Here is a 26,614-nt window from a genome sequence, read left to right as displayed (position 1 = left end):
ACATCCTATAAGTCCCAAAAAGATCTTGAACTCTTTTACCATAGTTGCTACAGGAAATCACTGGACTGTGTGCTATATCTTACTCGGTTTATCTCTAATCTATCCATGCCAAACTATTGTCAAAAATTGTAGAGTACTGCTAGGGCCCTGTATTATGCTTGGATTAACTGGACAGCCTTGGTCCTGTAAGTGCACTTTAAGTAGTTTGGCAGTTGCTTCAATCTCTCATTGTGACTCTGACATAAGTCAACAGATCAGCAATATAATGATAAACAGTAACAGTATCTGACCATAGGGCTGTATCAGCTGCTATCACTTGGTGGCAGATGAAGGGACTGTGTTTGTATCCCTGGGGCAATACTTGGAAAGTATATTCCCTTTCTTGCCAGATAAAGGCAAACTGGTCTTGGCTTTCTGAAGCAGTAGCTATCAAAGATATTCGCAAGATCTATCACCACCTTCCAGGCTTGCAAACCTTTCTCAATGTCTTCCACAAGAGCAACCATGTCTGGGACCACAACTGTATATTCCTCTGGAGCCTGAATCAAACTGTTGTTCATTTGGTTAAGGCAGCAGGATGGAACACATTCATCACAAAAGGCCCACAAATAGGACCAAGAGGAACTAGGGTGCTCGACACATGCCTGCTGGGATTCAGGTTGTGGTTTTAGCCATATTATCAAAACATTCAAGAATTGAGAAGAAAAGGGGGATCATTTCTGGAAGGAATGCAGCTGAAGCCCACATGTCATTTTATGGATCATGGAATTTTATGGATAATAGATTGTTGTAGTTTTTTCTTCTAACAAAGCAAAAGATTTAAAGTAAATTTTTTATTAGTTATTTATGACTTCTTGTTTTCATGAAAACATACAAACAAAAAAGTTTAAAAGCCTAGAAAACTGAAAAGCTCATTTTCTAAATGATAACTTTTCCTTTTTCAATTGAGATCAACTTCTATTTAAAATACTCTACATTTGGGTTTTTTACAGAACACTTTACTCAATCTGAAAGGATGCATATTTCTTTACTTTTATGTTGGACATTATTTTTTCTCTAGGATGGTACTTAAAAGTAGGAGGATGGCTATTAATACAATTTTAAGTGTACTGGCAGTCAACATTTTTACAGCTTTTCAGAGTACATCATGCATTCCTCTGATATTTTAAGGTGGTATGTTTTCATGGAAAATCAGTCTGTATTTTTTATTCTCTTTAAAAAATTGTATCAATATTCAAAACTTAACTGGGTTTCAAAGCAAAAGATGCATTTATTTTCACAAATCAATGAAACTGTCAAAAGATACTCAATAATAAACACAGAAAATAGATGTCATTATCAAAAAAGAAACAGAAATAAAATTTTAGGCTAATACCAGCCTAATATTGGCAATAAACTCTCCTTCGTGGCTTCCATATTTGCAAAAGATGAGCAGGCTCCTAATACAAGGTTCATATTATTTTGTGAGTTATAAAGGGTGTTTATAGTCTTTCAAAACAATGTATTAAATTAACTGCTATCAACCTTTCTTTTAAACGCTTTCTAAATTTTCAAATTCTAGGCTTTGCAGCTTCTAGCAAGTTTTTGCAGCCCTTAGCAAGTTTGTGGATGACACTAAGCTGGATGGAAGTGTTGAACTGCTGGAGGGTAGGGAGGCTCTGCAAAGGGATCTGAACAGGCTGGACCACTGGGCTGAGACCAATGGCATGAGGTTTAACAAGGCCAAATGCCGGGTCCTGCACTTGGAGCACAACAACCCTGTGCAGTGCTACAGACTAGGAGAAGTCTGTCTAGAAAGCTGCCTGGAGGAGAGGGACTTGGGGGTGTTGGTTGACAGCCGACTGAACATGAGCCAGCAGTGTGCCCAGGTGGCCAAGAAGGCCAATGGCATCTTGGCTTGTATCAGAAACGGCATGACCAGCAGGTCCAGGGAGGTTATTCTCCCTCTGGACTCAGCACTGGTGAGACCGCTACTCGAATCCTGTGTTCAGTTCTGGGCCCCTCACCACAAGAAGGATGTTGAGGCTCTGGAGCGAGTCCAGAGAAGAGCAACAAAGCTGGTGAAGGGGCTGGAGAACAGGCTTTGTGAGGAACAGCTGAGAGAGCTGGGGTTGTTTAGCCTGGAGAAGAGGAGGCTGAGGGGAGACCTCATTGCTCTCTATAACTACCTGAAAGGAGGTTGTAGAGAGGAGGGAGCTGGCCTCTTCTCCCAAGTGACAGGGGACAGGACAAGAGGGAATAGTCTCAAGCTCCGCCAGGGGAGGTTTAGGCTGGACATTAGGAAAAATTTTTCACAGAAAGGGTCATTGGGCACTGGAACAGGCTGCCCAGGGAGGTGGTTGATTCACCTTCCCTGGAGGTGTTTAAGGCACGGGTGGACAAGGTGCTAAGGGGCATGGTTTCGTGTTTGATAGGAATGGTTGGACTCAATGATCTGGTGGGTCTTTTCCAACCTGGTTATTCTATGATTCTATGATTCTATGATTCTATGATTCTATTTTCATTTAGCTAGCTGCCCAAGCCTTATTTAATTTATTGTATTAATTATTGTTATCATTTTTTATGTGTGCTGCTCTCTGGAATTTGGACTTTTACATGTAGGTCTAAGAGGAATTGGGACAAAGTCAAGATGCAATTCTATTTACATGTAAGAATTTATAAAGACTTCTACACAGTAGATATTAAAAATCAACAAATAAATACCAAAGCTCATGTTGACTACTTCTGAGTCCCTTTCAAAGTGCACTTAAAAACTCTCCCCTTATACCTATCTCTGGAACACAGAAGTCCTGTTCTGGTTGAGTCCAGCTTCCACATTTGTCTCTGTGGTTGTCCCCTTCTTCACAAATATACTACCTCTTTTCCAGCAGTACCCACCTAAAAATTGTCCACCATGGCACTGGAGTTTTAAGCAAGCTTTCACTTGTCTTTGTTTAGAGCAAAAAGTTGTACATATTTTAGGTAGTATATGAAATACTCTTCTACAATTACCTAAAGTGAAGTCGCAAGATAGTTAATCTACAGTTATAGGATAATTCAGATTGGAAGGCAATTCAGGAGGTGAATGGTGTTTCACCAAGACATCCTGCAAAGAAGATACACACAAGAAGAAATTGCAAAAATTCCACAGCTGTATTTTGAAACAGATTCAATCAGTTTCTCTCAAAACTGGCCCAAACAGTAATCCAGTTCCTAGTAAGGTCCCAATTTAAGTTATAAATTTTACATCAGTTCAAATAAGTGAAACTTCTATGTTTTGACAGTATGAATAGTCCTATTTTAAAGTAATTCAAAATTTCATTTGTTTTGATGAAGTTGTAGATACTCAGCAATTATCTCTTGGTATCCAGACAAAAAAAGGGAAGGTCTTAGTGTAATTTGTTGGATAGTTATGGAGCATAGGGATGAATCATGTTTGTTGAACCACCTAAACACCAGAGGGCAGGATTATTAGCTCACACTTTATCCACAAAGGAGAAAGTGGGATTTATCAGCTCTACCTTCTTCCTTTTCCCTTCCCAATGTTTGTATTGCCCTGTGCAGCATGGAAATCCTAGACTGCACATTCATAGCAACTGCCCTTAATAACAAGTTTTTTATCTAAATTAAAAGCCCGTTGTACAGCATTGTTGCAGGACTCACTCAAAATGTCAAAATAAAAGGGTATATTGACATTTTAGCTTCCCCTATAGTTAAAAATAAAAAGATTTCCCGTAAATAGCCATGGTTAAATAAAAGTTATTTTTGGTATCTTAACTATAAAGATCTCCGTTTTTATTTCGTTATTGGCAGCCAATGATGTTTTAACACTGTTTTTCTGTACTAACTGTTCTACTTACAACTTTATATATCAACTTTTAAAAGATCTTTGTCCTGACAGATGACTGTACTTTTCCATCCTAGTAGTGTAAACGTTAGAAATAAACAGCAGGGGCCTGATCTTTGTCCTGCAGAACAATAAAAACTAATCACAAGAGTTAGGATACTGGCTGTAAACCAATGAAACATCTGGAGTATACACTTTTTCACTTTCTGAAAGGACTTTCTTCTTTCACTGGTGAGATAGAAATTGTTGTGAAAAGGGAGGCAGGCTGAAGCAATCAAAGAATAGAAAATATATAGGTATTAGTGTTCTTGAATATGACAGATGAAGATACGCTTATTTGCTAGATGCTAAAACTGAGAATAGAAGGAAGCAGGACAAATGTAGCCTTTCCAAATCTAAAACCCAAATCCAAAAGCTCATCCAAAATTCCTAGGTTCTGTAACAATGGAGCACAATATTGCCTGGAAGCATGATATCAGTTCACTAGTCTAACTATTGTCTTATGCATAACTGAGCATTTACAGTGTACCTGGCCATGTTGATGCTGACCCCCACTAAGCTCCCAAGGCTTCCTTGACTTCCTCGCTCATCCAGGTGCAGATTTACCAGAATATAGATGGATTCTAGACTGCCAGGTGATACCAAACAGTGCAATATAGATGCTCTGATCATGTAGGAGCTGTATCATGTCTTGCTATACTTCCGTATTCCCCTAAAGCAGGGATGCTCATGAAATCATCTAATACAGTTCTGCTCTATGATCAACATTGAGGGGGAGCTTAGGAAACTGCATCAATTTTTATGGTGGAGACAGCAGCCTAGTCCCAGCTGCCATCCTTTCTATCTGCCTTTCATGAAAACATATTTGCTAGGTAACTCCAATATTTCTTGTATTACTCAACTCACTACTTGTCAGGAACTCCCCATGATTTTTTTGTATATGTATAAAAAAGGCATTCATGTAATGAATATCACATAAAACTGGTGTTTCTGGGTTGTTCTAGGCATTCTATGTACTTGCTATAGGCAAGCAGTCCTTTTCAACACACAAAGTGTGTATTAAAACAATTAGACATCTGTGCCCCAAAGTGTCTTATTTTCTTTCTTCCCTGGAAAGGCCTTAATTTTCCCCAAGCAAGAGGCCTTTTCCCCTTCTCACAGGCAGGGTTCGGCTGCCTGCTCCCACAGCCAGCTCAGATTGTACAGCCGCAACCTGGGATCAAGTTGCTGTGGAAAAAGATGCATGAGAGAGCTGGGAGAAGCCTCATCAAGGGTCTCTTCCTTCACTTTGCTTGGGAGCCACTTTTAAGTTGAGGTCCTTGCCCTTGGTCCTGAGCTACATGGCATCTATATCTGTACCTGACCACACAACCTTGCCAATCTGAATCCTGATCTGCTGCCTTGAATTCCTGACTTACCTTTGGTCATGCCTAATTACAACAGCCTGGTCTGGCAACTACTGGCCTGAGGTTGACCCTAGTTATTGCCACTGTTTGTGCTCTATTTCTCTTGTTTGCATAAAGGAGGACCACATCCTTGTCAATACACCACATCCTGCTGTTGTCCTCTGCTCCTTGTTCACCTTCCCTTGCACAGCAGCCACCAGCCAACTCCAACCAGAGCAGCTTCCCTCCAACAGCAAGCACAGGTTTACCAGGCAGTACTGGTAAAACACATGTTCTTCATCATATTTCCATGGCTGCTTTTCACCTTCCTTTTACTCTTTCTTATCTTCTGATATTTTTTTTTCCTTCTGTGCACACCTCTGCGTCTTTCCTCTCATGCTTTTTCATGAGGTTCCCCCCAACCATGAATGATGATTCCCTATCTTTCCTTCTCTTCTTTCTACATCTGCTGGTTTTCCAAGTCTTTTCACATAGTATTCACTTTTCTTACAAAATTCTTTCAGTCTTTTTAACGTTCCTCTTTGTCAGACACTCTTAATTTTCCTCATTCTGTTGAATGGTTTTAGTCCCTCCTTCATTTTAGTTTAGGTGTTTAGCCTCTCCTTCGTCCCAGTGCTGAAAACACACCAATACTTCAGATGTCACTGAATAGAACTTGCACTGTATCCTTTTCCAGCTCTAGCCCCTGCAGTGAGTGGGCTGAGGTGGGCAAGAAGCTGGGAGGAGACATAGCCAGGACAGCTGACACAAACTGACCAAAGAAATATGCCATAGAATCATAGAATCACCATCAGGTTGGAAAAGACCCACTGGATCATTGAACCCAACCATTCCTATCAAATACTAAACCATGGTCCTCAGCACCATGCCATATAACATTATACTCAGCAATAAAAATCGAGAGGAAGGGGGTTTGAGTAGGTAGGTATTGCTCAGGGACTGACTGGTCTCCATCTACTTGGGGAAGGTGCTGAGTGATTGCCTTTGCATCACTTGTCTTGTTTTGTTATTCTTCCTCTTTTCTTCCCCCATTAAACTACATCTATCTTGATGCTTTTCTCTTTTTCTCTCCTTCTTCCCTCTCCTGCCCTGCCGTGTTGGGAGAGCAAGCAACTGTGTGGTGCTGAGCTGCTGGCTGCAGTCAACCCACCATAAGATCTCCATACAACCGATCTTTTTATACCTTCCTCAGAGTCCTAGCCTCTGAAGGTAAGTCCATATTCTAGAATCTCAACTTTCATACAAGGAGAAACAAGGAAAAAAGAGGTAAGTTTCTTGCCCCTGATGTTATAGAAAAAAAATCTTGAAATTTTATTCTGTTTTTAAGAACCAATGAAGGTTTACTTATGACATATTCATGTTTGGAGTTAGCGGTATTACCCACTTCATCTGAACCCCCGTCTTTCTGTGATTTAAAGTGTTTACACTACTATCTACACTACTTTTTACTAAGAGCTGCAACTTAGGGGTGTTATCAATCACTCCCAGTTCAGTACAAATGCAGTTAACTTTAATTATGGGTAAAGGAATGTCTGCAATTTCACATCATTCCAAAGCTTTTAGATTCCTTTAGGCTGAAAATATATGGGGTACAAGTGCTGCTTTTTAGCAATCACACATTGCAGAGATCTCATAGAAAATAAAACTAATTTTACAGTATTTTGCAAGCTCACTCTCTCCCATTTTTTTCACCTAATCACATTATTATTCTTTCATTGATACAAGCTTTGCACAGAGTGCTCAATGTGGCTACAGGAAGGTGATGTCAATTAATTACTAACAGTTATTGTCACTTCATAATCATGTTAAATTTTGATTTGTTGCTGCCAGCTTGTTGAAGTGCCAATTACACATCTCCTTTTTCATGTATTAAGAAAAGGAGTAATCATGCATTTACTGCTTTTATAATTCTTAAGTTAATTCAGCAGCAGCTTGAGCTGTGTCTTCAGTACTCTGCAGCCATGCTGAGCTCTTTGAAGAGTCCAGCAAATGGAAAATTAACATACCAGAACAGCCTCATTAAAATCAAATAAATGCTTACCCAGAACACTTTAATCTCAACCATCTAGAAATATTTGGTGAAAGGAGATATGTGTCATAGAATCACGGAATGGTTTGGGTTGGAACGGACCTTAAAGATCATCTAGTTCCAATCCCTGCTGCCTTGGGCAGGGACACCTTCCACTAGGTCAGGTGGCTCAAAGAGCAAGTGAAGTGACGCCACAGCTTCAGAGTGCACAGTAATCAACAGGATGTGATGTTTTTGCTATGTCTCTTCCCTTTGTGGAAGGAGAGCGGAGAGAGACAGATTTTTACAGGGAGGCCATTTTTCCTATTTGGTTATGATGTGAATGCTCCTCTGTCATCACTGAGCTGAGGATGACAGTGCCAGCAAAGGGGCACGCAGACAACTCTATAAATTTGCATAATATGACTTCACCCTGAAACACTCCAGGTAAAAAAGATTATCCTGAACACATCACCTGATATGGGGACCACTGAAAGCCAGTAAGTGTCAATTAAAGTTCCCATACTTTGGCTATAGGATTATGCAGAGTTCTCTTATGGTTGAAGTCTTCAGAAAGTGAGTGTCCTCCTACCATTCCCAGATAAAGAAGAAACTCTTTTAAAATAACTAGAATAGACTTCTAATATTGAAGATTAGGTTTCTGATTGTTTCCACTGTTCCTCATTATGGCTGTGCACTGTAAAGATATTACATATCAACATGCAGTAAAATGTTTCAGATTTTGGTTGTTGTTGGGATTAACACCCATGTCTCTCAGCATTTTCCAGGTCAGAGTGATATGATTTTTTTCTTTAAAAAGTTATGGTAAAGGAAGAAAAATAAAAAAGTTTATTCTCAGTCATTCTAGTCTCCAGCTACCAGGCAGAAGCTCTTTATTTTAATACAATATAACAAAAATGCAAAAGTCATTGTCAAAACCCTCTTGGAAAGACTATAAGAGAGTAGTTGAGGGTTAGAGAACTGAGGAGTGAGGCTTAAAGGAGAATTATCCTTTGAAGAAAATTGAGTATCATTTTATTGCATGAAAAACACATTGAGGGAAAAAAACAGTGATGTACTTAGCACTTGTAACATAACTACAAGTTTCTCTGTGCTTTTTATCATATCTCCTTTTTGTCCAATATAGCACAGAAAATAATATTCTAAAACAATCTGAAGCTCGGCAAATTCCTTCATGTGGTTTCCAACTTATGTTTAATTCCTAGTTTATTTTCTTCCATATTCTGCTGAAGTTCTGTAAATTCTAGTATTCTTTTTTCACACAGCCTAAACAAACTAGCCAAAAGAAATACACGTTGCTTATCTCTTTTCGTCTCTATTTTCCTTCAATTTTTTGCATTTCCATTTCCATCCTTTTCCTTCTTTCAAGTATTGGATGCAAGTAAAAACAAAATAACCAAGAGATTGCTTAGGGTTAAACAAAGGTAAGAGAGAAGAACTGGGATTAACAGAAAAGATTCAGAAAGAAAATTTAGGTGGCTATCAAGAAAAATTATTAACAGTGAAATTTACAGGATTGTGAAATATTGTCATACAGAAAGCATCAGAACCTTGACTTTAAAAGGAGCAAGGCAGCATTAGCCTCCAGAAGACAAGTCCACAATATCGTTGGTCTTCTCTGCTCACAGTCTAGACAGAAACACCATAAGATCTTGCCTTGCTTTGGCATTTTGGTACAATCAGTTCTTCCATTTTCTGGAATTACAGAACTAACCACAGAAATGAAACTTAAAATATGTTTACCAGAATTCTCCAAGTTTGTACAAGTTTCAAGGGTTTAGTTCTGGTTTGTGTAAGTAAAAATAGTCAGGTCAGTTCTATTTAGTCTAAGAAAATTCACTCATTTTCAATGAATATTATTTTCCTTCCATGAAAGTATTATAGGAATTTCCAAGATATTCTGTGACTAAAGTTGCTAGTGACTACTAACAGCATGACTGGTGCTCCTGACAACGCATTATGGACAGTATCTTTTACACAAAATAAAACAACACTTAATTGAAATATACTGAAAAGCAAGGTGGAATTTTTAAGGCCTATATGCCAACAAATACTTTTGTAAACAGATTTATAATTTTAAAAAAATCACAATTAAAATGACTGCTTTTGCTGCAAGTAAACTTTCAAGTAAACTTCAGCTTTAGGAATGTTCACAATGTCTAATTCCATTTGCTTTGGAAAATTTAGAGACTTGAGGCTGTGTACTTTAAGAAGGTATTACTAGTATAGTTATTTGTTCTTGTTAGTACCATAAAGAAGATAACTAAGAGGTAAGATTTTACCTACCAATTTATTCACTATGAGAAACAACATTCTACCTGATTCTTTGGTCTTCTCATGGAGAATGTCGATCACTGATGTTGTCATTTCCATCACTGCAAGTTTTCTGATTATACGACAAAAAATATAGCCAGTTATTTCTCTGTTAGAACACTCCCCAACATTTTGCCTGGGATTTTTACTAAGAATAATTTCCTTAATAGCAAAGGTTTCTGTAGCCTATGAAATCCAGTAATAATCAGTAAGAATCATTATTACCATGGTGTGCGCAGATGCTTACTGTACAAGACTAATCATCTAGGGGTTACTGTACAGTCATAACTGCTAAAAACAAATGCAACAAACCTTCAAGAACAGCAGCATTAAAAATAGAATATTCTCAGGTGAACTTGCAATGGAGAATATGCTTCTGAAACTATATCACTAGCATGGGGTCCTTTTTAAAGTAGATATCTGCCTTGGATAAAAAGATCTGAGTGTTCCACATTTCTACTTCTGTGCTCTCCAAGAATTTCAAATGACAAAGTATTTATAAACTCATTCTAAATAAGAACAATGGTGGGCAGAGGGATTCTAGTCTGTCTCCTTGTAGATAGGATAATAGGCCTTTATAACTCTAGAGGTTGGTTGCTAAAGCTCGGCAGAGGTACATAGTTAACTAGTGCTTGATAATGATCTCTCTGAATTTCTGTCTTTCTCAGAGTAGGGATTTAATCCAGAGGGTAATTTTTGTTCTACCTGATATTAATTAGGGAATTTCCAATTCACAGCAGTAAATTTCTTTGTTCTTCTATCTCACCCAGAACCCAGGAGATGTAATAATTAAACTAGCTTTCCTATACTAATAGAACCTTCCAGCAGTTTTTAACATATTGCTATTCAGCATTATTCAGTAGGAAAACAAGTTACCTTTAAGATCAGCTCTATTTCTCTATGTCTTTTCAATCTGCATATTCCTTTCTGTGTTCCTCCTTCTACCATCAGGCCTCTGTCCTGTTATCTGCCTCTCATTTTTTTCTGCTTTTTGTCTCCCGTATTTTCCGTCACCTGCACGAGACAAGGGCTCTGTGGGGAAAATAAATCACATGAACATGTCACTGAAATCTATACCTGACAGCATACATTACGACATCTTTATCATAATGTATACGCACTCATGCAAAATCAAGCTTTCATACAGAAATTGAACTGTCAAGTTGCCAAACATTTGAAGACTTAACTTTGAAACTATAAGGTTATTTTAACATAAATTTTTAAAAATTAATAGTGAAGAGTCAGAAAGATATATGTATGTAAAATACAGAGGTATATCACATTCACCAAAATAAGGAACAAGAGATTTGCAGCTTTCAGTCACTTTGGAGCCAGTTTTCAGGTTTGGAAAGAGAACACTGTGCCACTTCACAATGCTTTACATCCAAGATGTTACCCTTTCAGTGACCAGAGCTAAAAACCTCTTTTTTGCTGAACAGATACATCCTGAATATGCCATGTGAGCTATTTAAACACTTCCAAGTGCACAATATCCAGACTATGAACCCAAGCATTTGATATCACTAATTCAGATCATAAACTTTGTGAGTGTGCATGCTCTTAACTGAGGTTTCTATAAACATTTAAGAAACAAACAGGGATGTATTGTTTGTGCAGTCCATTCTACATCCTTCCTTGTATTGTGCTTAGTTCTTTAGGAAATTCTTGCCAGGAATGCTCACCTGCCTACTGTAGCTAAAAAAGAGCACTTCAGATTCTGTCATCCATATATAACTCCATTCAAAGGCAGAGCCAAGGAATTGCTGGTCTGGATGATTCTTTCATTGCTTACACAAAGGCATTTCAGATTTTTCAGCTAGCATTCTGAATGGTCACTTAGAAAGAAGCCTTTGCCTTGCTACACTCCAAGTCATCATGTGCTCAGATGAAAGAAAGCTGTCAAAAGCCAATTCCCCTTTGAACCACCAATACCTGAAACAAAGTCAGTGGCTTACAAACATGACATTTCTTGTTGCACTCAAGAAACTGGTGTGCCTTCCCTGCCAGTCAGTCTCTCTTGACAGTTTTAATGCTTAGTCCAACTGTTTCTCACAATCTTGTTTACCTCCTTTGCTAGCAAAATGCTAGTCATCACTTTCAGACATTAGGATAGTTGCTGCATATAGTTTCTTACAAAGATATACTCATACTTCTAAGTGTCTACACAGTTTCTGATAACACAGTGATGTCATGATAATACCCACATGAAGTCTTTCAAGGTCCATTATACTATTTCATTATTATATCAAAGCTAGTGTTAGATCCCGAACTAAAGTAACAAACCTAATACCTCACATTTCCTACTCAACATATAGTTCATATGGAAGGGTTAGTAAAACTGGCAGAATATGATAGGATGTGAGCTCAGTAATGTAAATAATATCAGTAGAAGATAAAAGTGAATGAATCCTATATCTTTCCCTAAAGTGTAGTCAACAAGGAATTAATCAATTTTAAAAGGATCAAATTTTTGAAACTAATTACTATGCCACAGCATATCTCATTTAGCACTACTGAAGAGCAGCTACTTCTAAGGCAGCTGATGTTCACACCACTATTCCTAAGAGCAACAAAGCACAGTTCTGGCAAATTCTGCAGCAAATTCCACCATCATTACCAAGGGACACACAGCATGCTTCAAGTGAAGTTTTCAAAGAGCTGCAATGTTTTAGCAAAGAAGAGTCCTTCATTATTAAAATCTTAACAGGAAAAATCAACACAGGTCATTGCACAGTAATCACATTTCTTTTCCAATGGCTCACTTCATTTAAATCATAAGTTAAGACTAAACAGATAAAGAGAGTCATAAGTGTGATTTTTTCATTCCACAACAAATACTTCTTCAACAAGTAGTTGCTGGAGAGTGGATGCTGTATATGCACCCATATGCTCTTTGCAGAGCTTTTAAAAACTCCAGAGAATCTGACAACATATAGGCAACTAGCCATCTCTTTCTCACATCTCAGAACTGGAGTGCATGCTTACAGAGATCAGCTTTTTCTCTGTGCTATTTTGTGTTTCTGTGGTAGGCTGTAACCTAGACGAGAAAGAACTGTATGTGAAAAACAGGCAATGGCAGGGAAAAAAATGCTTAACTATTTCCATCTTTCAAACATGGCATTCATTTCTTAGCTTCCTCATTTGTGAAGTTCAGTGCAGCAAAAACATCCAACAGAAAGAAAAGGTTTTACAGGGATATCTCAAAATTGGTGATTGAGGCTTAGCTGTTGAAAAGATGTGAATCATGAGAGACTTCAGGCTCACAGTTCCTTGATTTTCTGGATTAGGAATTGGGCTAGAACACACTCCCTTCAGACCTCCACAGAAACCACAATGCAGACAGGACTGATGTATGGCTGTCTCAGGGCTCTGACTATATAAAGACTCTTAACAGCCCTGATTAGACATATCTGAGGTTCTTGACTATGTGAACTCCACCCGTTGGCCTGGGAGCTGACTTTACACTCTGGCCTTGGCTTTGGTCCACGTCTGAGCAGTGCTGCAGGTATGCTGTGCCTCGTGTTGTAGTGTCCTGCCTTGACACGATAGGCTAGAGATCACTGGATTATTAATTGACCATCTGACTTGGTCTGCTCTTCTTCCTTTGGCGTGGTGGGCATGTGGTCTGCCTCCCTTCCTGTCACTCTGGGTTTCTGGCTTGCCTTGCCTCCTGGCTTGCCTGTTCCTGCTGCTCCCTGACAAACCGAGTGTCAAACCAAAATGGGCAATGCTGCAGCTGTGACAGAAAGAAATGTTAGCTTTTTCCCCTTTTGGTGCTTGGTCTCTGCTGAGAAGATATCTGTTTCATGCTAATATCTGACTGTAAATGGATAAATTTAATATTGCACATAGAGTAAAAATGGCATTTAAGGCTCTGTGGTTCTCAAGAGTAGGGAAGAAAGAGAAGTTGCATAGGATAGAACACAAAGACAGATAGCATTTTCAATCAAAATTAATTTGAAAAAGGAGCTGTCTTACATCTGTGCTTGTAGAAGGTGAAGGTTTTTTTAACAGTGTCTGCAAGCAAGGAGCATATAGAGGTGTTTGGAAGGCCAATATGTTCTGCTTTATTTGTCAATACACAGAAAAAAAAGTGCATGTCAATATTTTTGCAATTATACGCCTAACAATGTAATCAATCTTATGGTACAAAAAGCATTTCTATTGTAAACCACCATGAAACCACAAAAGTGATACGTAAAGATTTATCTTACCTTTCACCTGACAGAGGTTGAAGTCACTAACACAAAGTTAAAAGCTTCTACAATTTTAGTAGTTTTACTGACCCATACAGCTGCTTTCAGATCATAATGGCACCTGCTTATGTGAATGCCAAAGAAAATATTTTCCTTTTCTTAAATCTATTCACCAGAATCTAGTCTTTCTACCTTTGCATCCTATTTCTTATTCCTCCACTGATATTGCAAGCATTTTGCATATTTCTAACAATAGTTGGGTAACTCAAGAGTAGAAAGCATCATATATTAATTGAAATGAATATACAAAACTAAATTTGGGGAACAGTTTTGTTGCTTTTCTGATATGAAGCATGAAAACTGACATAAATTTTTCACCCCTAAGAATTAATTTTTAAAACACTGAATACAATATAGTGCTCAGCAGACTGTCAGATACTATTGAATTCTAATACAACAGACTTTCTTCATTTCTGTATCATCACTGCCTGAAGTTAAATAGCAACAAGAAAAGAGAGTTGCTTGTTTCAGTTTTACTTTACCAGAAGTTTACTACTGTTTATTTCACTTTTGAGGCACAAGTTGTCTTATGTTGTAATGAGAAGCATGTGCTCTTTACTAAAGAAAAATTCTGAATCTTCTGCCAAATCTGGATGAATGAAGCTACATAAAAATTATCTTCCTCAATATGTTTCTTTTACTGGTGTACTGTGTTAGACCAACTTAATATATTGCTGAAATATGTCAAAAAAAAAAAAGCGTGTGCATTTTCAGAATGCAATTCAGGAATGCTTCCTATTGGACACATTCTTCTAGTGAATCCCTGAGTTTGTGTCATGGACCTCTCAAAAAAAGTACAACTTTCTTTCCTATTGCAAGCTTTCACTATGCTTCCCACCTTTATTAGTACCAAGTTCATTCTCCTTTTATTTCTATTCTCTTAAGTTTGTTTTAAATATTCAAAGCCTAATTGTAGTTATGAGGTTTTGAAATTAAATTCTTCTTAATCCTAATTTTGATCAAGATAAACTTGCTGCATTGTGGTTTTCACAAGTATTCATTTGCTGCAATGTTCGTCACAGCACAGTATTAGCCACAACAATCATATGGGACAGGCTGAGAATCATAGAATCATAGAACAACCGGGCTGGAAGAGACCCACCGGATCATCGAGTCCAACCTGAGCAAGCAGAACTGCTCTTGTGAGAAACGCTCATGAGTCAAAGAGGTAAACTGAGGCACGCATCTTGTGAAGCAGCATTATTTATTCCAGTTGCTGGAGTGCCTCCTTCTGACAAGAAGGAAAGTGCTCAAACTCTATTGAAAACCAAAGACGTTTATTTGCTGTTTCTTTCAGAGCAAGACCACCCTCCCCCCAAATTTACAACCTATTACAAAGTGGTTACTAGGCTGCTTTTTACGTATTAGATTTCTTACCCAATCTGTTTTTTATAAGTTCTTACATTCCTAAGCATGTCTTGTACTATACCAGAAAGGTACCAGGAGATAACGTTCCTTTTCTCTAAATTTCTTGTTCAGATATTTCATATTGAAAAACAGCTTCTGCAGTCATATTTTGCAAGACTGTTATAAGCTCAATTCTGCAAAGCCCTCCATCTTAATGCTAAAACTTCCATTTTGTAAAAACTCAAGTAGCCTAACTTTTATGAGGACTGGAACAAAGCTAGGCATGAAAAGACAAAGACTTCAGCTGGAGTGCAAGTTGATAGGTCAACGGAGAAAGTTACACGATTCTCAGCGTTCACCTCCTGAGAAAATGACAAAGTCCCTGGATGCTGCACATATCATAACCTGCTCCATTGGCAAGTGACATAAACATACACACAGCACAGACAGCTTGAGGGCCTCAGTGACAAATCATTGTCCCTTGGGTCTACATTTGCTGAATTGGAAGAGTTCAGGGAGATGGGAAAGTACAGTGACAAGATTTCAAGGACATCATAGAATTTCATTATCTGTCTAGCAGCTGCATGCTCCTAAGAAGGCTGAAAATCTCTTGGCAGAAAGCTATCAAGCTAGAAATGCAGCAAAACTGACAGAAATGCCCAGTAAGGTTATTCTTTTGCATTGACAATACTCTTCCAAAAGCTGAGATCTCTGCTAATGGTGTGCAGAAGGCTGTCACTTGGACGCACAGCACTCAAGGAAAACAGAGAGATCTTTTGTGATGCCAGTGACAAATGTGTGGTGCTTCCCCTGTCAAAGTCTACACAACAGCCTCTGGTTAGATTCACTGGCTAAGGTACATGGGAGTATATATAATACAGGCACATTCTAGGCTCAGAATGCAAGCTGTTAGAAAGGACCTGAAGGATCAAGAACCATTCACACTACAACATTTAGGATCAGGGAGGAGGAAGGAAGTTGAGATCTCAGTGTTTGCCTAAGAAACAGTTATTTAGCAGATCTTTTGGAATACACGAAGCTGACAGACAATGGAAGCAAGTGGATGCCATTTAAAGGGTTGTGAGGAATTTTTTTCAATTGAAGACGTTGGGGGAACAGATATGTGCAAAAAGAGAACACAGTTCAAGAATGTATCTTCTAGGCATAAAGCCATAAAACCTCTTCATGTACCAGAGGTGTTGCTCGAAGAACTGATTACTCATTACTGATTATGCTTATTTCCACTCTATCAACAAAATGTTTGTTCAAGTTTCTGGACTTCTGTTGCTTGCATTAAAGATCAGTAAGGATTACTTTTCACAGAGCTACAGAATAACTGAGGTCAAATGATACCTCCAGGTATTGTCTAGTCCAATCCCCCTGCTTAAGCAAACTGAGCTGCAGCACGTTGCCCAAGACTGTGTGCAGCTGAGTGATGAATATCTCCAAGGATGGTGACTGCACAGCTTCTCTAGGCAACCTGTTCCAATGTTCAACCGCAGTAAAAAAAAGTATTTTCTTTTCCTGTCTTATGGTTTGTGCTCATTGTTTCTAGGGGGGCACTACTATGAAGAATCTGTGCCCACTTTTTTTACACCATCCCATCAGATATTTATACATTTTCGTAAGATGTTTCTTGAGCCTTCTCTTCTCCAGGTTAAGCAATCCCAGCTCCCTTCCTCATATGAGAGATGCTCCAGTCCCTCAATAATTCTTGTGGCTCTGGATGGATAGACCCAGGATGGCCATTTTCTGGCTGGATAATTCAACTTGTTAAAGCAGAGTCTTTTTTACCTTTTCCTGAAGCACTGACAGTTCTGATGTTCCAACTAGCAATAATTTCTCATGTTTGATGTTTAGCTCATAAACTTTAGGTTAAACTCCTCCTCAAACTGAGGTTTAGAAAGAAAATTTCCCACATTTCAGAGTGACCAGAAGCCATTTGGGGGGTATCATTTGCATCAAGTATTTATATTGAAAATATCTCATAGACAGATTGGACTCAGAGGATTGTTGTCTTTGAATTTAAATACTTGCTACTCTGTAGAAACCTGTCGAACTATTGCATTTCCACAGAAGTAGAAAGTATGTTTCCTTTAAACTGCTTTTCTTTTTTCTGTTTCTAATGACATTTTATTTCAACTAAAATTTTCCATCATTGCTAACAGCATTTAACTTCCAAAGAGAGCATTTCTGTAAGCAGTGCTGCAGGCAGTGTCTATCATTTAAAGCAAAGTAGTTGAAAGTAGGGCTAAAATACCCTCCATGTGAAAGACAAGTAACCATCAGCACGCTGTTTATTCCACCCCTTTTACCTCTGATGCTTCTGGCTGAGCTACTACACTGGCTCGTCTATGCTTAAATTTTTTTAAATAGGCATGAGCAAATAATTGTTCCAGTATGAGCCAAGAGCTACTGCAAGTCCAAATTCCCACCAGGAGTTATTACAGAATGCATGTTTGGTAATTTGAAGCTTGTAGACAAGCTTCTAGACAATTCTTGATGGAGACAGAAACACTTTAGTGTTTGCATTTCTTGGAATCTACTCACTGAGGAAGATTTTGTCAAATAAGAAAGACAAACACTATCAATTTAACTTTGAATCATAGAATCATAGAATAGTTCTGGTTGGAAGGGACCTTAAAGATCATCTAGCTCCAACCCCCCTGCCATGGTCAGGTACACCTTCCAGTAGATCAGGTTGCCCAAGGCCCCATCCAACCTGGCCTTGAACATCTCCAGGGATGGGGCAGCCACCACCTCCCTGAGCGACCTGGGCCAGTGTCTCACCACTCTCATGGTGAAGAAATTCTTCCTTATGTCTAGTCTAAATCTGCCCCTCTCCTGTTTATACCCATAATTCTAGTTTATACCCACATTTGAAGAAAGCAAATTACCTAAATGAAATAGAAAACACTACATATGTATTGACCATGTATTTTATATGTACTGCTGTAACACGAAACAGCAATAGGATAGAAAGGTGTGCCTAGTTTGTGGGCAAACAAGTCATTCCTGCACATCTGAAACAATAAGATGCAGCTGAAGATTAAACACACAGTTAGGGTCTACAGAAGCTTAATAAATAATATGCCCCAGAAGCTATTAATAAGAGTGGAGAAAGAGGTCCCAGTGGCAGCATGGCTCTGAATCTAGTGTTTAGAGGCTGGACCATAGGATCAGTTTTGTGGTTTTGTTACATCTTCACCTTTTCTTTTAAAATCTGTGAAGGCAAAAACCCACCCAAAACTAAGTGAATCTCCGTTTCAGAAATGTCCTTTTTTAGTTGCATAACTACTTGCCTCATCCTGTCAACTTTCATATGAAATCAGATTCAATTCCTTAGGAACAACAGCAACTCACCATGTGATAGATGCAATAGAATACAGGATTTATGTAAACAGGATGCTGATAGCAAATGGAGATTAGTATAAGCCTGAACAACAATTCCTCAAAGTCTACCCACTTCGCCTTGGAAAGATTTGAAGGACTGAAGGAAGAAAAATTTACTGCAGAAAGAGTAAGAAGATGAAAAGACAGAATTATCAGAACAATATGAAGGGCTCATATAGTGCATCTGGGCAGGGAAAGGGCATAGTAAAATCTTTGCTATCTGGTAAGGAAGAAGACATCAAAGGCCAGTGGAAAAGAAGAGGAACAGCTTAGTTTTCATTGAGACAGAGGGTCAGGCAGATAAAAACAAATATCAAACATGTAAAGTTTGAAAGGCAGAAACAGGAATGTGTAGATGCTGTCAAAGAAGAACAAAGGATTTACTCGTCCTTGCAAGGTTAAAGAAGTCAGATTTAAAGAAAAATAACTGGTAAAAAAAGTAGGGAGTAAACAGGAAGGCAAGAGACTGGGATGTCTGAACATTTTACATTCTCCTTTTATTACAAATGGGCAGTTTCATAGCATGCATAATTTTTGATGGGAAGAAGAGCAGCTATTCTAATCAGTAATGTACATTGGGAACAGTAAAACTTGTCATAGGCCTAGACTTTATGATTAACCTCTGGCAGTGTTTGGGCATTCCATTAGCGCAAAAATGAACTAATCACCTTTTCTGGGCCACTTGGTTTCTAGCACAGTTACTGTTTTGACCCCAAATCTTAACTGAACTGTAAGTGATACGTTTTCATATTTTACTTCAGCATCATTTCCATTTCATTAGGTATAATTAAGCCTGAGGTAGAAAAAACTGAAAAGAATCATTGCAGTTTAACACATTCTAACATGATATAGACAAGTTGAAGCAATCCTAAAAAGGTTATCAGAAAAAAAAAATCTATACATTTCTATACATTTTCTGAAATAGTATTGGTTGCCAGTTTGTCTTAGGGCCATATCACACCCTTGACTAAGACTAATTACTAATGTTCAGTGTTAAGCCAAATCTGCTAACTTTTTAGAATTTAGCCGTACTGGAAGCTTTCCTAGGCTGACTAAAATTCAGAACATTTTGTCCAGACTCGCACTACATAATATTATAAAACCTGGAATTAATTCTTCAGAGCCTGCCTGCTGCAATTGTTCTAAAGGCATGTTTAACAAAGGAGAAAGAAATGAGTGTGTTCCCAAAGATAGCTAAATCCCTAAAAATGAAAGAAAAGGATGAGATGCATTAAAGAGGGATGGAAGGATGTGATTATTAGTTCTCTAAATTACCCTAAGTGGTATGATCAGAACCAGAAGACCATCGTTCACCATTTCACAGTTAAGCCATGTGGGGCAAGCCTGTGTTGTGTTATGTTGCACTTAGAGCTTGGTTTTCAGGATAGCGTTGACCTGGGACACCGGGAAACTCAGCCAGGTAACGGTAACAGAGAGGCTTGTAGGCAGCTCCTGCTTGGTAACAGTGACTACACTACCTGCATGTCCTTGCCTTTATCCAAAGGTGCAGCAACAAGTTTTCAAATGAACTTTTTGTTTGACAGTAGAAATGATGAATGGAGTTGTTTTCTTTCAAGAAAATCATGGAAGAGCTCAGAAGACCGAAATGCTGGATAACCTTTCCACCGATGGGACCTGAACAGTGTGCTACTCCCTGATTGTCTTGAAGGGATGTAAAATTATCAGTACAATACTCTCCTTCTTTATAGTGTTAGCTCAAATAAATGGCAATTTAGGAGATCCTTCACAGAGTCTGAGTGCCTGTCTTATGGGATCATAATGAAAACTAGCACCTCCTGGGGCAAAACTGTAAGAATATGTCAATAAGAACATGATAGGTCAGTAGGGAAACAGACAGGTTTGTTTAAGGGTTCAACACACCATATATTATAATGAAATATAACATTTTAATTAAAATTATCTGCCTTCAGGATAGCCAAAATCACTTCAGATAGTTGATAAAGTGCCAACATTGCACAGTTCCACACAGAAATATCCACACTTTCACCAAACTTAAATCCCCCATTTTGCTCTGTGCAAAAAAACTTCCTGTGAAGCTCTTCACTAAAATCTCATCCACTAAAAGATTGATATTATCTCTATCAAGAAAGCTACAATGCATACTGTCTTCAGAAGTCTTTGGTTAGACCTGCACTCTTTGTTTTCATTTCTTTTGATTGATCAGCAGGGAAGGAGGGAGATTGACAGCCTGTGTCTCTGCTCTTTGTGAATGATCAGGACTAGACTCCACTAGGGATAGCATATTAAGAAGAAAAAATTACAATGTTTTACACCTGATTGCATACAGGACCTTTTGTGCTACTTCTTTTTCAGTGGTTCTGTAACTTCATGCCTATGCCTTTCCTGCAGCAGGCTGTATTAATCATTTTTCCTTTACCTGCAAAGTGCTGATGGACAATGCAGTCTTTTAATATTTGGAAACCTTTTGTACATACCTGCAGCAGTAAACCTGAATGTACATGGCACAAGGAAGAAATGCATTAGTCTCCCAGTTATAAGGTAGCTTCTTCCTGAGGAATCCCCAGTACTAGCTCATTTCTGTGTCAGCCTTGACATTCCAAGACCTGCAGTAGTTTTCCTTCCACTAGCTTTCTTTTAAATAACTTCTAGTTTAACCTGGTATTAACTGTCACTTTGGCATGCTGAGTATTTTTTTTCAAAATTTATTTCTGCTCACAGTCATGCTTTTTATTTAAATTGTTTCTCAGCCTGTCCATTTTTTCTTATGTGTCGACAGATTTTTTCTTCAAAAAATGTGGCATAATATGTGCTTTCCATTAAGTATTTTAGCAATGCTAATGCAAGTCAAGGCAGATGTAGGCAATACAAATGCTGTACTAGAGCAGCAGTTCAAACATGGTTCAGACAAACCTTGCTCTCTTTGACTTGTCAGATAACAGTTTCCAAAATATGTCTGGGACTCCATCAGATTTCTAAGTATGAACTTGGATAGCATTTGGATACAGGTTGTTCTGTAGATCGAGGTGCTTCTGTCTCAGTAGTGAATTCATTAAAACACCGGAAACACAAATTCATAAACTTTGAGAGCGCACATCAGGCCAACAACCCAGTAATTTCTTTGTAATTCTGTCTTTAGTGAGAAGCCATATGCCCCTAAAGGAAGTTTAGCTATCCCTTGGACACAATATTTCATTTAACAATATTTACATTATAGCTTTTGTAGCATTCCCTATGGCCCCTATCAGGGTCACCTGTGTCTCTTGGCTTGGAAATGTACACTGAAAGCAAGTTCTTCCATGGATTTTCCTTCTTATTATTAAGACAAGTTATCCCCAGATGTGAACTCAGTTCCTAGACTACCTCACCAAAAAAAGTAGTTTTCCACACAGCGTCCCAAGAATGATTTCTAAATATTCAGTCATTTAAAAGAAGTTCTAAACCACCAAGGTGCCAACAGTGCTTTGTCCTTTAGAGTTATCTAGAGCTTCAGATAACTTTAAGGTAACTTTCAGTGTTCTAAAATATCAGTACATGGCCCCACAGAATAGTAGTAACGTGTTCACAGCAGTACATCATGTCTTAATGCATGTAGTCCATTTTTATTGTTCTATTTACAACAGCTGAAAACTGTTTTCTCCTGCAGCAAAAGCACAGCACCATCTCCTGTTTCTGGGAAACACAATGCTCAGGCAGTCTTATGATCTGCTGCACCTTCCATCATAGCAAACCTCATTATACAAATGGTTTCTTTTGCTACCTACTAACAGTGAGTGCAAAGATTTCCTCAACAGTTTGCTTTGCTCAGTAGAGTAAGGAAATACGTAAAAATGTCTTTCCAGTGCTTATTTCCTCTGCTTACTTACACCATCTATATTCAGATCCAGAAATGTACCATGGCAAATCAACCAGGTATGATCTGTTATCCCAGCTAGCTGAAGGCAAAGCGAGGAATTGTATTGGTATTTGAATGGGGTTGCTATTCACATTTTTTTAGCTGCCGTGTTACAGATCTTCCTAACTCCCTGCATTTCTTGGGTATTTGCTAGCTTAAATTTCTCTCATAGTGAAAATGGTTAGTAGGCAGTTACTCACTGAAGAGAAACAAAAAGCAGTGTGTCTGGCAGGGGGAAGAGGTTGGTGAGGCCACAGAAACAATATCTGTCGACAAAGCACAATGTGTTCTAGGGGTGAGACCCTCCTTGTAAGAACATCAGATGACAGTGCTGAGTGTGCAGATGTGTTTCTAGTTCCTCATTTTGTTTAAATCTGTCATGCTCGATCACTGGATGCAGGCTACTGAAGTACAGAAATTGTGTGGAAGGCAGCTAAATTCTTTATGGGAAAGCCGCCTATATAAGTTGGGTTTTTCCTCAGTCCTTTCTAAGAGGAGCTCTTGTCTACCAGAAGTCCAGATACACAGAGGAACTTGGAAGAGGGTAAGAGTCCCCAGAAGGGAACCAATACAGATGTCAGAAATTGGGTGGGAACAGGAGTGAGAGCAAGTCAGTATGACTTGCCCCAGAAACAGGAACAAGTTGATGCTATTTATGGGTAATCATGTGCTTAGCACTGCTAAATTCTTCCCAGTCAATGCCATGGCATATTAGGTTCGTTTATAGATACCAGTGTGCAAAGACAGGACCACTAAGTCAAGGTAAAATCAAATATGCTTTATTGTTCAAATACAGTATTATACCTTAACCTATTACACCTGGTTACATAAAAACTTATCAGCTTACCAACTCATGAATTGGTGTCAATCACCAAGCAGGAGAAGGAGATGGAGCATGGTGCTCGGATGGTCAGAGTCAATAGGTACTGCACCTTCCAAGGCATCCCCTTGGTAACAAAACATGCACATATTCCTTCCTGACCCAACCTGTCCGGTCCAGCTCCTTTTAGCCTCTTCTTGGGTACTGCAAAAAGGGTTAGTAGTATCACCCACCCCTTGAATGGCCAGTGCATGAGCAGGCTCAATGCCAACTTGTTATTTGTACCACTCTAACAGCAATTTCAACACCAGACTGTTCTCATAATACCTTTCCTGGCTACTCATGCTCCTTGGGCTCTGATTCAAGATCTTGTGAACAACAGGCAGTTCCAACTGCTTTAATACTTTTTTATCCGATTCCCTGCCTGTTATCTGCCTAGTTAAGTACTAACAGTCTGCTTTGCTGGCAGACATGAAACAAGAGTCACTTTGGGCAGAGGTTTGGTGACAAGCGATCCCTGAAGACATGTGCAACCAGATTTCTTTTTGGGTGTAAAAGAAGGACTATTTAGAAAATGAGTACTTAAAATGTATTTAAATCACTTTAAATCAAGAAACACCAGCTTATTAACCCATTTTGAAACTGCAATTCCATTGTGCATGGAGATATCTACTACTAAGGAATTATTTTTCTGTTCAGAAGAAGTTGCAGTCTGGATAAAGAAAAGACCACCGCCCTCAAGCCCCCATGACCAAAATGAAACTAATTATGGTATTTAATTATAAAGAATTGTTGAAAGTGTTCTTCCGGGTCCCTAAGTCTGCTGCAGATCTTGAAGAGGAAAAAACTATAAAGGTGGTCTGCTATGAATCTGGTGAATGTGAAATCAGTCACTCTTACCTAAACAGCTCTGCTGCCTCTGTAGTGAACTTGGTTGTCTTTTTTCCTCTTGGGGTATGTTTAGGAGAGTATTACGGGACTGAGGACCCTCATCAACCCAACCAATAAAAACTGCATCTTCACCTCAGGCAAATGAGCCGTTACCTATGGATGCTACCAAGCGGGACATGCAGAAAGGCAAGTGCTTTCCATCATTTTGCACAGTGTTTATTTTTATTTAGTGACAGGAAAAGATAGTATATTTCAAAGAGTATGAAACCTCTTCATTACCTTTTTCCCATTTGAGTATATACATGTATAGACATACAGTGTCACAGACAGGGTGATGACCTGCATCAGTTGTAGAAGAGGTAGAAATGGGCTAATAACCCTGAGTGTGCTTTCCTAAGATACACGACACAGGTCTTAACTTTTCCTTCCAGATTGAGATCTAGGTAGTCTAATTGTAACCATTGCAAGGTTAGGCGTGAATTTTAAATTTCTCGCCAAGGCTCTCTCTTGTAAATAGAGAGACAGTGTCTCTTATTAGGGGGTTATTTTTTGGGAAAGGTGAGATGAGTCATTTTCTCAGGTGGTGTCTTGGGTGTCTAGATGATTAAATGGAGTTTATTGAACTAAATTTAGATTAAATAAGTACCCCTTTTCAATGTTCTATAAAAGAGAAGAACAAAAGAGTTCTATTTTCATTGAACGCTGGGTTTAAGCCAACATAATCAACCTCAAGAGAAATATAAAAGAATAAATATCCATCTCCCATATTATTTTTTTCCCTCATTCTTGAAAAAAGTGGCAGGACTGAAAAAATCTATATTGATATTTCTATGGAATAAGTAATAATATAATTCAATTTTATGGGACAGAGTCCTATTCTTACTGTAACAAGACACCAGAGGAATCGGTAGATCAGTCATTGAGAATTGCGGGACAGAAACACGACCGATATTCCTGTGTCAGACGTTAATAAAGTGGTGTCCCTTTCTAGAAGCAACTCATTACCCCAGTAAGTTGAAGGAGGTTATCAGGAAGGTGCTACTACTGTGCAGTGACCTGTCAAGTTCATTACTCCAAGGTGCAGAGATCATGAGGAGAGAGTACATGAGGAGATGCCTGTGACAGAGCAGAATCCTTTCACTATTCGTACATTTTTGTTTCTCACTTCCCTTTCTTCCCCTGAGGGTCAGGATGAAGTTACTTGCAAGGGGTGCCTCTCGGCACATGGCAGCAGGGTTTGAAAGGGTTAAATTCCTGCAAGCAGCAAAAGGTGAGGTGCATGGGCAGAAAGACTGGCAGCACCTTACTGACTACATCCAACTTACAGGAGGCGCAGGAAACACTCGTGTGCTGGGTCAGACAACCTAAGCAAAGGGAGCTCTATGACCACAAACCATGCCACTGCTTTGCAGTGTAAGGTAGCGACCTCTGTCCTGTCCCTGCAGGAGTGGTAGCCTAGTGCAAGAGGACCAGGCTGGATAAGGAGGAGGCCCACGGGAGCTGGTACCGCTGAAGGCCTGTTATTCTGAGCCAGAGGAATTGTCACAGGGCAGGCTACACAGAGGTCGTAGCAATGAACTTTTCCCTGGGTCCTGCACTCCCACTCCAGCATTGAGAGCACACACAGAAACAATGGGGAAAAGGACTTTATTTTTATGGGGCAACAGAGCTATCTGACAGGGGATTGCTGAGGAGCGAGCGCTTGATCTCATCGCTGCCAGTTATCTGCAAACTAAGGGCTTTCAAACAACAAATCTAGTCAAAACACATTGGCAAATTCAGACAAGCTGGCTAACAAAGGCATTATGAAAATGGCATAATTTTTTTCCTAGTTGATTCATTATTATTCATAAGATCCCACACAGTTGAACTCAGGTTTCAGTTTATCAAATGCCTACTCTCTTCTGTTCCTTTCCTCATTTATTTTGCCTAGAACACAAGCTCTTCAGAACAAAAGCTGCCTATTCCAAGCCTTCTCCATAGTACCACATGCATTCACCACACTTCAGCAGGGGTACTGATTCAGACAAGAGTCCCCAGGCACCTCTCTCTAATTAAAGGAACTACAGTGAGCCATATAAATGAAAAGGAAACAAAACAAATCCCATTCATGTTGTAGAGGTGAAACACACTGAAAGTACAGGTCAGAAAGATCAGAAGGTGTTAAAATTCCTGTGGCAGAACTGACTCAGTGATTGCCTCTTGCCATTTATTTGTAAACTTCATGTTTTACAGGAAAACCATGGCTATGAAGCACTGCATAAGCTCAGGGTTCCTTTCAAGTGAAAGGAAAAGGACAACCATGTGACATTGGCCAGGGTTGCCCTTAGCTCAGGTGGCATTTGGAAAGAGCTCACCCAGGAGATACCTCCATTGAGTACAGCTGGCATATGTTGAGTTCACTTTTACCTGTAGCCTGAGACAACCCAAAAATCTCATAACTGTATTAGCATAGCACT

General features: G+C 39.0%; 1 long non-coding RNA gene across 1 annotated transcript in view; it reads right to left on the bottom strand.

Moving 5' to 3' along the window:
- Positions 1-9,810: 9,810 nt before the first annotated feature.
- The window catches only part of LOC138721246 (uncharacterized), a 63,693-nt gene continuing 46,889 nt past the window's right edge, over positions 9,811-26,614 (bottom strand). Inside the window, exon 6 of the long non-coding RNA XR_011337524.1 lies at positions 9,811-10,606. This is a non-coding gene — a long non-coding RNA (uncharacterized lncRNA). The remainder of the gene's footprint in view (positions 10,607-26,614) is intronic.

The sequence above is a fragment of the Phaenicophaeus curvirostris genome, chromosome 5 (assembly GCF_032191515.1).
Source record: "Phaenicophaeus curvirostris isolate KB17595 chromosome 5, BPBGC_Pcur_1.0, whole genome shotgun sequence".
In the NCBI taxonomy this organism is placed as follows: domain Eukaryota; kingdom Metazoa; phylum Chordata; class Aves; order Cuculiformes; family Cuculidae; genus Phaenicophaeus; species Phaenicophaeus curvirostris.
Note: the sequence above shows the minus strand (reverse complement) of the source record. Positions and strands in the feature narration are given on the sequence as shown.